Source organism: Oncorhynchus kisutch, unplaced genomic scaffold (assembly GCF_002021735.2).
Source record: "Oncorhynchus kisutch isolate 150728-3 unplaced genomic scaffold, Okis_V2 scaffold1350, whole genome shotgun sequence".
Taxonomy (NCBI): Eukaryota; Metazoa; Chordata; class Actinopteri; order Salmoniformes; family Salmonidae; genus Oncorhynchus; species Oncorhynchus kisutch.
In genome coordinates, this window is record NW_022263295.1 from 7,529 (window position 1) to 20,904 (window position 13,376).

The window sequence follows — 13,376 nt, forward strand, 5'->3', positions numbered from 1 at the left end:
GAATTCGTGCGATGAATATATGTAAAATTTGGTTTACTCCACAGTAATAATTCTAGCAGCAGTTTCTCTAGTTTAGTAGTTATCAAGTTTGCTTTACACATGAATGGTCCCCGATTCGAAGCTGGGCGGAAACAGTTCTCTATGACAAATCCATTAAGTACTGTATTTGTAACAGAGAATAGTTGTTCTAATAAATGCCTTACTTTGGAAATTCGAATACATGCAATAAATATTTGTAAAATGCTGGTAATTAATGCAGCAGTTTCTGTAGTGTAATGGTTATCACATTCACCTTACATGCGAAAGGTCTGTGGTTGAAAAACTGATAGAAACAGTGATCTTTGACACATGCAGTTAGTGCTGTATCAACAACAGAGAATATATGTTCTCATGAATGGCTTTTTTTGGAAATTGGAATACATGCAATGAATATCTGTAAAATTTGGGTTACTCCTTGCTGATAACACTTGCATCAGTTTCTGTAGTGTAGTGGTTATCACGTTCGCTTTACACGCGAAAGGTCCCTGGTTCGAAACTGGGCGGAAACAGTCATCTTTGACACATGCAGTAAGTTGTGTATTTATAAAAGAGATGAGTTGCTTTCATAAATACCTTATTTTGGAAATTCAAATACATGCACTGACTATAAGAAAATTAAGTTTACTTCTTGCAGGTATCTCAAGCAGAAGTTTCTGTAGTGTAGCTGTTATCACGTGCACTTAACATGCAAAAGGTCCCTGGTTTGAACCTCTGTGTAAACAGCACTCATTGATACATTCAGTAAGTACCATAGTTGAAACTGAAAATTCTATTTTTCATTAATGCCTTCTTTTGGGAATCAAAAGATTCCATAGCGTAGTGGTTATCAAGTTCACTTAAGACGCAAAATGTATACTTTTCGATGCTGGGCGGAAACAGACGTCTCTGACACATGTGAGAAGTACTGTATTTGTAACAGAGAATTTTCATAAATGCATTATGTTGGAATTTCGAATTCGTGCGATGAATATATGTAAAATTTGGTTTACTCCACAGTAATAATTCTAGCAGCAGTTTCTCTAGTTTAGTAGTTATCAAGTTTGCTTTACACACGAATGGTCCCCGATTCGAAGCTGGGCGGAAACAGTTCTCTATGACAAATCCATTAAGTACTGTATTTGTAACAGAGAATAGTTGTTCTAATAAATGCCTTACTTTGGAAATTCGAATACATGCAATAAATATTTGTAAAATGCGGTTTACTCCTTGCTGGTAATTAATGCAGCAGTTTCTGTAGTGTAATGGTTATCACGTTCACCTTACATGCGAAAGGTCTGTGGTTGAAAAACTGATAGAAACAGTGATCTTTGACACATGCAGTTAGTGCTGTATCAACAACAGAGAATATATGTTCTCATGAATGGCTTTTTTTGGAAATTGGAATACATGCAATGAATATCTGTAAAATTTGGGTTACTCCTTGCTGATAACACTTGCATCAGTTTCTGTAGTGTAGTGGTTATCACGTTCGCTTTACACGCGAAAGGTCCCTGGTTCGAAACCGGGCGGAAACAGTCATCTTTGACACATGCAGTAAGTTGTGTATTTATAAAAGAGATGAGTTGCTTTCATAAATACCTTATTTTGGAAATTCAAATACATGCACTGACTATAAGAAAATTAAGTTTACTTCTTGCAGGTATCTCAAGCAGAAGTTTCTGTAGTGTAGCTGTTATCACGTGCACTTAACATGCAAAAGGTCCCTGGTTTGAACCTCTGTGTAAACAGCACTCATTGATACATTCAGTAAGTACCATAGTTGAAACTGAAAATTCAAATTTTCATTAATGCCTTCTTTTGGGAATCAAAAGATTCCATAGCGTAGTGGTTATCAAGTTCACTTAAGACGCAAAATGTATACTTTTCGATGCTGGGCGGAAACAGACGTCTCTGACACATGTGAGAAGTACTGTATTTGTAACAGAGAATTTTCATAAATGCATTATGTTGGAATTTCGAATTCGTGCGATGAATATATGTAAAATTTGGTTTACTCCACAGTAATAATTCTAGCAGCAGTTTCTCTAGTTTAGTAGTTATCAAGTTTGCTTTACACACGAATGGTCCCCGATTCGAAGCTGGGCGGAAACAGTTCTCTATGACAAATCCATTAAGTACTGTATTTGTACAGAGAATAGTTGTTCTAATAAATGCCTTACTTTGGAAATTCGAATACATGCAATAAATATTTGTAAAATGCGGTTTACTCCTTGCTGGTAATTAATGCAGCAGTTTCTGTAGTGTAATGGTTATCACGTTCACCTTACATGCGAAAGGTCTGTGGTTGAAAAACTGATAGAAACAGTGATCTTTGACACATGCAGTTAGTGCTGTATCAACAACAGAGAATATATGTTCTCATGAATGGCTTTTTTTGGAAATTGGAATACATGCAATGAATATCTGTAAAATTTGGGTTACTCCTTGCTGATAACACTTGCATCAGTTTCTGTAGTGTAGTGGTTATCACGTTCGCTTTACACGCGAAAGGTCCCTGGTTCGAAACCGGGCGGAAACAGTCATCTTTGACACATGCAGTAAGTTGTGTATTTATAAAAGAGATGAGTTGCTTTCATAAATACCTTATTTTGGAAATTCAAATACATGCACTGACTATAAGAAAATTAAGTTTACTTCTTGCAGGTATCTCAAGCAGAAGTTTCTGTAGTGTAGCTGTTATCACGTGCACTTAACATGCAAAAGGTCCCTGGTTTGAACCTCTGTGTAAACAGCACTCATTGATACATTCAGTAAGTACCATAGTTGAAACTGAAAATTCTATTTTTCATTAATGCCTTCTTTTGGGAATCAAAAGATTCCATAGCGTAGTGGTTATCAAGTTCACTTAAGACGCAAAATGTATACTTTTCGATGCTGGGCGGAAACAGACGTCTCTGACACATGTGAGAAGTACTGTATTTGTAACAGAGAATTTTCATAAATGCATTATGTTGGAATTTCGAATTCGTGCGATGAATATATGTAAAATTTGGTTTACTCCACAGTAATAATTCTAGCAGCAGTTTCTCTAGTTTAGTAGTTATCAAGTTTGCTTTACACACGAATGGTCCCCGATTCGAAGCTGGGCGGAAACAGTTCTCTATGACAAATCCATTAAGTACTGTATTTGTAACAGAGAATAGTTGTTCTAATAAATGCCTTACTTTGGAAATTCGAATACATGCAATAAATATTTGTAAAATGCGGTTTACTCCTTGCTGGTAATTAATGCAGCAGTTTCTGTAGTGTAATGGTTATCACATTCACCTTACATGCGAAAGGTCTGTGGTTGAAAAACTGATAGAAACAGTGATCTTTGACACATGCAGTTAGTGCTGTATCAACAACAGAGAATATATGTTCTCATGAATGGCTTTTTTTGGAAATTGGAATACATGCAATGAATATCTGTAAAATTTGGGTTACTCCTTGCTGATAACACTTGCATCAGTTTCTGTAGTGTAGTGGTTATCACGTTCGCTTTACACGCGAAAGGTCCCTGGTTCGAAACCGGGCGGAAACAGTCATCTTTGACACATGCAGTAAGTTGTGTATTTATAAAAGAGATGAGTTGCTTTCATAAATACCTTATTTTGGAAATTCAAATACATGCACTGACTATAAGAAAATTAAGTTTACTTCTTGCAGGTATCTCAAGCAGAAGTTTCTGTAGTGTAGCTGTTATCACGTGCACTTAACATGCAAAAGGTCCCTGGTTTGAACCTCTGTGTAAACAGCACTCATTGATACATTCAGTAAGTACCATAGTTGAAACTGAAAATTCAATTTTTCATTAATGCCTTCTTTTGGGAATCAAAAGATTCCATAGCGTAGTGGTTATCAAGTTCACTTAAGACGCAAAATGTATACTTTTCGATGCTGGGCGGAAACAGACGTCTCTGACACATGTGAGAAGTACTGTATTTGTAACAGAGAATTTTCATAAATGCATTATGTTGGAATTTCGAATTCGTGCGATGAATATATGTAAAATTTGGTTTACTCCACAGTAATAATTCTAGCAGCAGTTTCTCTAGTTTAGTAGTTATCAAGTTTGCTTTACACATGAATGGTCCCCGATTCGAAGCTGGGCGGAAACAGTTCTCTATGACAAATCCATTAAGTACTGTATTTGTAACAGAGAATAGTTGTTCTAATAAATGCCTTACTTTGGAAATTCGAATACATGCAATAAATATTTGTAAAATGCGGTTTACTCCTTGCTGGTAATTAATGCAGCAGTTTCTGTAGTGTAATGGTTATCACGTTCACCTTACATGCGAAAGGTCTGTGGTTGAAAAACTGATAGAAACAGTGATCTTTGACACATGCAGTTAGTGCTGTATCAACAACAGAGAATATATGTTCTCATGAATGGCTTTTTTTGGAAATTGGAATACATGCAATGAATATCTGTAAAATTTGGGTTACTCCTTGCTGATAACACTTGCATCAGTTTCTGTAGTGTAGTGGTTATCACGTTCGCTTTACACGCGAAAGGTCCCTGGTTCGAAACCGGGCGGAAACAGTCATCTTTGACACATGCAGTAAGTTGTGTATTTATAAAAGAGATGAGTTGCTTTCATAAATACCTTATTTTGGAAATTCAAATACATGCACTGACTATAAGAAAATTAAGTTTACTTCTTGCAGGTATCTCAAGCAGAAGTTTCTGTAGTGTAGCTGTTATCACGTGCACTTAACATGCAAAAGGTCCCTGGTTTGAACCTCTGTGTAAACAGCACTCATTGATACATTCAGTAAGTACCATAGTTGAAACTGAAAATTCAATTTTTCATTAATGCCTTCTTTTGGGAATCAAAAGATTCCATAGCGTAGTGGTTATCAAGTTCACTTAAGACGCAAAATGTATACTTTTCGTTGCTGGGCGGAAACAGACGTCTCTGACACATGTGAGAAGTACTGTATTTGTAACAGAGAATTTTCATAAATGCATTATGTTGGAATTTCGAATTCGTGCGATGAATATATGTAAAATTTGGTTTACTCCACAGTAATAATTCTAGCAGCAGTTTCTCTAGTTTAGTAGTTATCAAGTTTGCTTTACACACGAATGGTCCCCGATTCGAAGCTGGGCGGAAACAGTTCTCTATGACAAATCCATTAAGTACTGTATTTGTAACAGAGAATAGTTGTTCTAATAAATGCCTTACTTTGGAAATTCGAATACATGCAATAAATATTTGTAAAATGCGGTTTACTCCTTGCTGGTAATTAATGCAGCAGTTTCTGTAGTGTAATGGTTATCACATTCACCTTACATGCGAAAGGTCTGTGGTTGAAAAACTGATAGAAACAGTGATCTTTGACACATGCAGTTAGTGCTGTATCAACAACAGAGAATATATGTTCTCATGAATGGCTTTTTTTGGAAATTGGAATACATGCAATGAATATCTGTAAAATTTGGGTTACTCCTTGCTGATAACACTTGCATCAGTTTCTGTAGTGTAGTCGTTATCACGTTCGCTTTACACGCGAAAGGTCCCTGGTTCGAAACCGGGCGGAAACAGTCATCTTTGACACATGCAGTAAGTTGTGTATTTATAAAAGAGATGAGTTGCTTTCATAAATACCTTATTTTGGAAATTCAAATACATGCACTGACTATAAGAAAATTAAGTTTACTTCTTGCAGGTATCTCAAGCAGAAGTTTCTGTAGTGTAGCTGTTATCACGTGCACTTAACATGCAAAAGGTCCCTGGTTTGAACCTCTGTGTAAACAGCACTCATTGATACATTCAGTAAGTACCATAGTTGAAACTGAAAATTCAATTTTTCATTAATGCCTTCTTTTGGGAATCAAAAGATTCCATAGCGTAGTGGTTATCAAGTTCACTTAAGACGCAAAATGTATACTTTTCGATGCTGGGCGGAAACAGACGTCTCTGACACATGTGAGAAGTACTGTATTTGTAACAGAGAATTTTCATAAATGCATTATGTTGGAATTTCGAATTCGTGCGATGAATATATGTAAAATTTGGTTTACTCCACAGTAATAATTCTAGCAGCAGTTTCTCTAGTTTAGTAGTTATCAAGTTTGCTTTACACATGAATGGTCCCCGATTCGAAGCTGGGCGGAAACAGTTCTCTATGACAAATCCATTAAGTACTGTATTTGTAACAGAGAATAGTTGTTCTAATAAATGCCTTACTTTGGAAATTCGAATACATGCAATAAATATTTGTAAAATGCGGTTTACTCCTTGCTGGTAATTAATGCAGCAGTTTCTGTAGTGTAATGGTTATCACGTTCACCTTACATGCGAAAGGTCTGTGGTTGAAAAACTGATAGAAACAGTGATCTTTGACACATGCAGTTAGTGCTGTATCAACAACAGAGAATATATGTTCTCATGAATGGCTTTTTTTGGAAATTGGAATACATGCAATGAATATCTGTAAAATTTGGGTTACTCCTTGCTGATAACACTTGCATCAGTTTCTGTAGTGTAGTGGTTATCACGTTCGCTTTACACGCGAAAGGTCCCTGGTTCGAAACCGGGCGGAAACAGTCATCTTTGACACATGCAGTAAGTTGTGTATTTATAAAAGAGATGAGTTGCTTTCATAAATACCTTATTTTGGAAATTCAAATACATGCACTGACTATAAGAAAATTAAGTTTACTTCTTGCAGGTATCTCAAGCAGAAGTTTCTGTAGTGTAGCTGTTATCACGTGCACTTAACATGCAAAAGGTCCCTGGTTTGAACCTCTGTGTAAACAGCACTCATTGATACATTCAGTAAGTACCATAGTTGAAACTGAAAATTCTATTTTTCATTAATGCCTTCTTTTGGGAATCAAAAGATTCCATAGCGTAGTGGTTATCAAGTTCACTTAAGACGCAAAATGTATACTTTTCGATGCTGGGCGGAAACAGACGTCTCTGACACATGTGAGAAGTACTGTATTTGTAACAGAGAATTTTCATAAATGCATTATGTTGGAATTTCGAATTCGTGCGATGAATATATGTAAAATTTGGTTTACTCCACAGTAATAATTCTAGCAGCAGTTTCTCTAGTTTAGTAGTTATCAAGTTTGCTTTACACACGAATGGTCCCCGATTCGAAGCTGGGCGGAAACAGTTCTCTATGACAAATCCATTAAGTACTGTATTTGTAACAGAGAATAGTTGTTCTAATAAATGCCTTACTTTGGAAATTCGAATACATGCAATAAATATTTGTAAAATGCGGTTTACTCCTTGCTGGTAATTAATGCAGCAGTTTCTGTAGTGTAATGGTTATCACGTTCACCTTACATGCGAAAGGTCTGTGGTTGAAAAACTGATAGAAACAGTGATCTTTGACACATGCAGTTAGTGCTGTATCAACAACAGAGAATATATGTTCTCATGAATGGCTTTTTTTGGAAATTGGAATACATGCAATGAATATCTGTAAAACTTGGGTTACTCCTTGCAGATAACAGTTGCATCAGTTTCTGTAGTGTAGTGGTTATCACGTTCGCTTTACACGCGAAAGGTCCCTGGTTCGAAACCGGGCGGAAACAGTCATCTTTGACACATGCAGTAAGTTGTGTATTTATAAAAGAGATGAGTTGCTTTCATAAATACCTTATTTTGGAAATTCAAATACATGCACTGACTATAAGAAAATTAAGTTTACTTCTTGCAGGTATCTCAAGCAGAAGTTTCTGTAGTGTAGCTGTTATCACGTGCACTTAACATGCAAAAGGTCCCTGGTTTGAACCTCTGTGTAAACAGCACTCATTGATACATTCAGTAAGTACCATAGTTGAAACTGAAAATTATATTTTTCATTAATGCCTTCTTTTGGGAATCAAAAGATTCCATAGCGTAGTGGTTATCAAGTTCACTTAAGACGCAAAATGTATACTTTTCGATGCTGGGCGGAAACAGACGTCTCTGACACATGTGAGAAGTACTGTATTTGTAACAGAGAATTTTCATAAATGCATTATGTTGGAATTTCGAATTCGTGCGATGAATATATGTAAAATTTGGTTTACTCCACAGTAATAATTCTAGCAGCAGTTTCTCTAGTTTAGTAGTTATCAAGTTTGCTTTACACACGAATGGTCCCCGATTCGAAGCTGGGCGGAAACAGTACTCTATGACAAATCCATTAAGTACTGTATTTGTAACAGAGAATAGTTGTTCTAATAAATGCCTTACTTTGGAAATTCGAATACATGCAATAAATATTTGTAAAATGCGGTTTACTCCTTGCTGGTAATTAATGCAGCAGTTTCTGTAGTGTAATGGTTATCACGTTCACCTTACATGCGAAAGGTCTGTGGTTGAAAAACTGATAGAAACAGTGATCTTTGACACATGCAGTTAGTGCTGTATCAACAACAGAGAATATATGTTCTCATGAATGGCTTTTTTTGGAAATTGGAATACATGCAATGAATATCTGTAAAACTTGGGTTACTCCTTGCAGATAACAGTTGCATCAGTTTCTGTAGTGTAGTGGTTATCACGTTCGCTTTACACGCGAAAGGTCCCTGGTTCGAAACCGGGCGGAAACAGTCATCTTTGACACATGCAGTAAGTTGTGTATTTATAAAAGAGATGATTTGCTTTCATAAATACCTTATTTTGGAAATTCAAATACATGCACTGACTATAAGAAAATTAAGTTTACTTCTTGCAGGTATCTCAAGCAGAAGTTTCTGTAGTGTAGCTGTTATCAAGTGCACTTAACATGCAAAAGGTCCCTGGTTTGAACCTCTGTGTAAACAGCACTCATTGATACATTCAGTAAGTACCATAGTTGAAACTGAAAATTCAATTTTTCATTAATGCCTTCTTTTGGGAATCAAAAGATTCCATAGCGTAGTGGTTATCAAGTTCACTTAAGACGCAAAATGTATACTTTTCGATGCTGGGCGGAAACAGACGTCTCTGACACATGTGAGAAGTACTGTATTTGTAACAGAGAATTTTCATAAATGCATTATGTTGGAATTTCGAATTTGTGCGATGAAATATGTAAAATTTGGTTTACTCCACAGTAATAATTCTAGCAGCAGTTTCTCTAGTTTAGTAGTTATCAAGTTTGCTTTACACACGAATGGTCCCCGATTCGAAGCTGGGCGGAAACAGTTCTCTATGACAAATCCATTAAGTACTGTATTTGTAACAGAGAATAGTTGATCTAATAAATGCCTTACTTTGGAAATTCGAATACATGCAATAAATATTTGTAAAATGCGGTTTACTCCTTGCTGGTAATTAATGCAGCAGTTTCTGTAGTGTAATGGTTATCACGTTCACCTTACATGCGAAAGGTCTGTGGTTGAAAAACTGATAGAAACAGTGATTTTTGACACATGCAGTTAGTGCTGTATCAACAACAGAGAATATATGTTCTCATGAATGGCTTTTTTTGGAAATTGGAATACATGCAATGAATATCTGTAAAACTTGGGTTACTCCTTGCAGATAACAGTTGCATCAGTTTCTGTAGTGTAGTGGTTATCATGTTCGCTTTACACGCGAAAGGTCCCTGGTTCGAAACCGGGCGGAAACAGTCATCTTTGAGACATGCAGTAAGTTGTGTATTTATAAAAGAGATGAGTTGCTTTCATAAATACCTTATTTTGGAAATTCAAATACATGCACTGACTATAAGAAAATTAAGTTTACTTCTTGCAGGTATCCCAAGCAGAAGTTTCTGTAGTGTAGCTGTTATCACGTGCACTTAACATGCAAAAGGTCCCTGGTTTGAACCTCTGTGTAAACAGCACTCATTGATACATTCAGTAAGTACCATAGTTGAAACTGAAAATTCAATTTTTCATTAATGCCTTCTTTTGGGAATCAAAAGATTCCATAGCGTAGTGGTTATCAAGTTCACTTAAGACGCAAAATGTATACTTTTCGATGCTGGGCGGAAACAGACGTCTCTGACACATGTGAGAAGTACTGTATTTGTAACAGAGAATTTTCATAAATGCATTATGTTGGAATTTCGAATTCGTGCGATGAATATATGTAAAATTTGGTTTACTCCACAGTAATAATTCTAGCAGCAGTTTCTCTAGTTTAGTAGTTATCAAGTTTGCTTTACACACGAATGGTCCCCGATTCGAAGCTGGGCGGAAACAGTACTCTATGACAAATCCATTAAGTACTGTATTTGTAACAGAGAATAGTTGTTCTAATAAATGCCTTACTTTGGAAATTCGAATACATGCAATAAATATTTGTAAAATGTGGTTTACTCCTTGCTGGTAATTAATGCAGCAGTTTCTGTAGTGTAATGGTTATCACGTTCACCTTACATGCGAAAGGTCTGTGGTTGAAAAACTGATAGAAACAGTGATCTTTGACACATGCAGTTAGTGCTGTATCAACAACAGAGAATATATGTTCTCATGAATGGCTTTTTTTGGAAATTGGAATACATGCAATGAATATCTGTAAAACTTGGGTTACTCCTTGCAGATAACAGTTGCATCAGTTTCTGTAGTGTAGTGGTTATCACGTTCGCTTTACACGCGAAAGGTCCCTGGTTCGAAACCGGGCGGAAACAGTCATCTTTGACACATGCAGTAAGTTGTGTATTTATAAAAGAGATGAGTTGCTTTCATAAATACCTTATTTTGGAAATTCAAATACATGCACTGACTATAAGAAAATTAAGTTTACTTCTTGCAGGTATCTCAAGCAGAAGTTTCTGTAGTGTAGCTGTTATCAAGTGCACTTAACATGCAAAAGGTCCCTGGTTTGAACCTCTGTGTAAACAGCACTCATTGATACATTCAGTAAGTACCATAGTTGAAACTGAAAATTCAATTTTTCATTAATGCCTTCTTTTGGGAATCAAAAGATTCCATAGCGTAGTGGTTATCAAGTTCACTTAAGACGCAAAATGTATACTTTTTGATGCTGGGCGGAAACAGACGTCTCTGACACATGTGAGAAGTACTGTATTTGTAACAGAGAATTTTCATAAATGCATTATGTTGGAATTTCGAATTTGTGCGATGAAAATATGTAAAATTTGGTTTACTCCACAGTAATAATTCTAGCAGCAGTTTCTCTAGTTTAGTAGTTATCAAGTTTGCTTTACACACGAATGGTCCCCGATTCGAAGCTGGGCGGAAACAGTTCTCTATGACAAATCCATTAAGTACTGTATTTGTAACAGAGAATAGTTGATCTAATAAATGCCTTACTTTGGAAATTCGAATACATGCAATAAATATTTGTAAAATGCGGTTTACTCCTTGCTGGTAATTAATGCAGCAGTTTCTGTAGTGTAATGGTTATCACGTTCACCTTACATGCGAAAGGTCTGTGGTTGAAAAACTGATAGAAACAGTGATTTTTGACACATGCAGTTAGTGCTGTATCAACAACAGAGAATATATGTTCTCATGAATGGCTTTTTTTGGAAATTGGAATACATGCAATGAATATCTGTAAAACTTGGGTTACTCCTTGCAGATAACAGTTGCATCAGTTTCTGTAGTGTAGTGGTTATCATGTTCGCTTTACACGCGAAAGGTCCCTGGTTCGAAACCGGGCGGAAACAGTCATCTTTGAGACATGCAGTAAGTTGTGTATTTATAAAAGAGATGAGTTGCTTTCATAAATACCTTATTTTGGAAATTCAAATACATGCACTGACTATAAGAAAATTAAGTTTACTTCTTGCAGGTATCCCAAGCAGAAGTTTCTGTAGTGTAGCTGTTATCACGTGCACTTAACATGCAAAAGGTCCCTGGTTTGAACCTCTGTGTAAACAGCACTCATTGATACATTCAGTAAGTACCATAGTTGAAACTGAAAATTCAATTTTTCATTAATGCCTTCTTTTGGGAATCAAAAGATTCCATAGCGTAGTGGTTATCAAGTTCACTTAAGACGCAAAATGTATACTTTTCGATGCTGGGCGGAAACAGACGTCTCTGACACATGTGAGAAGTACTGTATTTGTAACAGAGAATTTTCATAAATGCATTATGTTGGAATTTCGAATTCGTGCGATGAATATATGTAAAATTTGGTTTACTCCACAGTAATAATTCTAGCAGCAGTTTCTCTAGTTTAGTAGTTATCAAGTTTGCTTTACACACGAATGGTCCCCGATTCGAAGCTGGGCGGAAACAGTACTCTATGACAAATCCATTAAGTACTGTATTTGTAACAGAGAATAGTTGTTCTAATAAATGCCTTACTTTGGAAATTCGAATACATGCAATAAATATTTGTAAAATGTGGTTTACTCCTTGCTGGTAATTAATGCAGCAGTTTCTGTAGTGTAATGGTTATCACGTTCACCTTACATGTGTAGAGAAATGCTAATTCTTATGTAGGTGACCAAACTATTGTTGATAAAGGGCTACAACTCAGAGTTGAGCCTGTGGGGTCCCCTACAGGATAGCTCCCGCATTACACTAATGGCCAAAACCAGCGCACACACACATGATCTCCGTTGTAGCTGAACGTTGAATGCCCGAAGAGGATTCTACGATGACGGACAGACAACTGAGCCAATGGCGGAAGACTACAGACTACACCCCAGATGAACCAATCCAAAGATCCGATCTTCCAGAATCAACCTACATTCTTTCCTATATAATAGTGGTGTACTGATTGTAACGGTCTCTTCTTCGTCTGCGCTTCCGTACGAACCAGCGGGAGAGCCGTAATTACGCTGTTCTAGATATCTTCACTCTGAATAAACTGTAGCTTGTCATACAATTTACCACCTTGTCTGAATCGATCCTTGACCGACTCGTCCGTCTACATATCCAATTACTAACAGAAATGGTAGCAGAGTATAGTTTACTAACGATCCAGTCGAAGTGAGTTGATTTGGGTGTGGAGAAGGCGAGTTGGGGAAAGGACGATTCATTAAATAAATAAGAAAGACGGGTGAAGACTTTCGGGGGAGGGCAACAATTCTGCTCAACTCGGAAAACTGATTTCAAGGTGCACCATATAAAAATAAGGTAAGCAAAAGCCTGTTAAATCAAACTTTGCATATTGTCGAATAGTCTGTCCAAATTTTTATCAGTTTTTCCGAGTAAGTATGAATTCTTGTGTAAATTTATAATTTGCTGACGAGTCGAAATAACAGTGTACGTGAACATATGTAGTAACGAACCGGCGACGGCCGGTGTGATTTAAATCATTGATGAGATATCAGTAAGGGGATAGCTAATTACTATTCATTAAATCTGGCGCCGAGGGGACAAATTGTAATTTTGGGACCCGTGACCCGGTCAGCACAGTCTGCTAGCTTTCAATGATGAGTGATCACTGTTTTGTCTTTGATAGTTCCGATAGGGGTCGGGAATAGAG

At 36.6% G+C, this 13,376-nt stretch overlaps 12 non-coding genes across 12 annotated transcripts; all 12 read left to right on the forward strand.

Annotated features, from left to right (window-relative positions):
* Positions 1-475: 475 nt before the first annotated feature.
* Positions 476-548, forward strand: trnav-uac (transfer RNA valine (anticodon UAC)). The gene has a single exon. It is a non-coding gene; the product is annotated as a tRNA-Val (tRNA).
* A 932-nt stretch (positions 549-1,480) lies between these two features.
* trnav-uac (transfer RNA valine (anticodon UAC)) lies at positions 1,481-1,553 on the forward strand. The gene has a single exon. It is a non-coding gene; the product is annotated as a tRNA-Val (tRNA).
* Positions 1,554-2,484: 931 nt separating this feature from the next.
* Positions 2,485-2,557, forward strand: trnav-uac (transfer RNA valine (anticodon UAC)). Its single transcript has one exon. It is a non-coding gene; the product is annotated as a tRNA-Val (tRNA).
* A 932-nt stretch (positions 2,558-3,489) lies between these two features.
* trnav-uac (transfer RNA valine (anticodon UAC)) lies at positions 3,490-3,562 on the forward strand. Its single transcript has one exon. It is a non-coding gene; the product is annotated as a tRNA-Val (tRNA).
* A 932-nt stretch (positions 3,563-4,494) lies between these two features.
* On the forward strand, positions 4,495-4,567 carry trnav-uac (transfer RNA valine (anticodon UAC)). The gene has a single exon. It is a non-coding gene; the product is annotated as a tRNA-Val (tRNA).
* Positions 4,568-5,499: 932 nt separating this feature from the next.
* Positions 5,500-5,572, forward strand: trnav-uac (transfer RNA valine (anticodon UAC)). Its single transcript has one exon. It is a non-coding gene; the product is annotated as a tRNA-Val (tRNA).
* A 932-nt stretch (positions 5,573-6,504) lies between these two features.
* Positions 6,505-6,577, forward strand: trnav-uac (transfer RNA valine (anticodon UAC)). Its single transcript has one exon. It is a non-coding gene; the product is annotated as a tRNA-Val (tRNA).
* A 932-nt stretch (positions 6,578-7,509) lies between these two features.
* Positions 7,510-7,582, forward strand: trnav-uac (transfer RNA valine (anticodon UAC)). The gene has a single exon. It is a non-coding gene; the product is annotated as a tRNA-Val (tRNA).
* A 932-nt stretch (positions 7,583-8,514) lies between these two features.
* trnav-uac (transfer RNA valine (anticodon UAC)) lies at positions 8,515-8,587 on the forward strand. Its single transcript has one exon. It is a non-coding gene; the product is annotated as a tRNA-Val (tRNA).
* A 931-nt stretch (positions 8,588-9,518) lies between these two features.
* Positions 9,519-9,591, forward strand: trnav-uac (transfer RNA valine (anticodon UAC)). The gene has a single exon. It is a non-coding gene; the product is annotated as a tRNA-Val (tRNA).
* A 932-nt stretch (positions 9,592-10,523) lies between these two features.
* trnav-uac (transfer RNA valine (anticodon UAC)) lies at positions 10,524-10,596 on the forward strand. The gene has a single exon. It is a non-coding gene; the product is annotated as a tRNA-Val (tRNA).
* Positions 10,597-11,528: 932 nt separating this feature from the next.
* Positions 11,529-11,601, forward strand: trnav-uac (transfer RNA valine (anticodon UAC)). The gene has a single exon. It is a non-coding gene; the product is annotated as a tRNA-Val (tRNA).
* Positions 11,602-13,376: the final 1,775 nt, after the last annotated feature.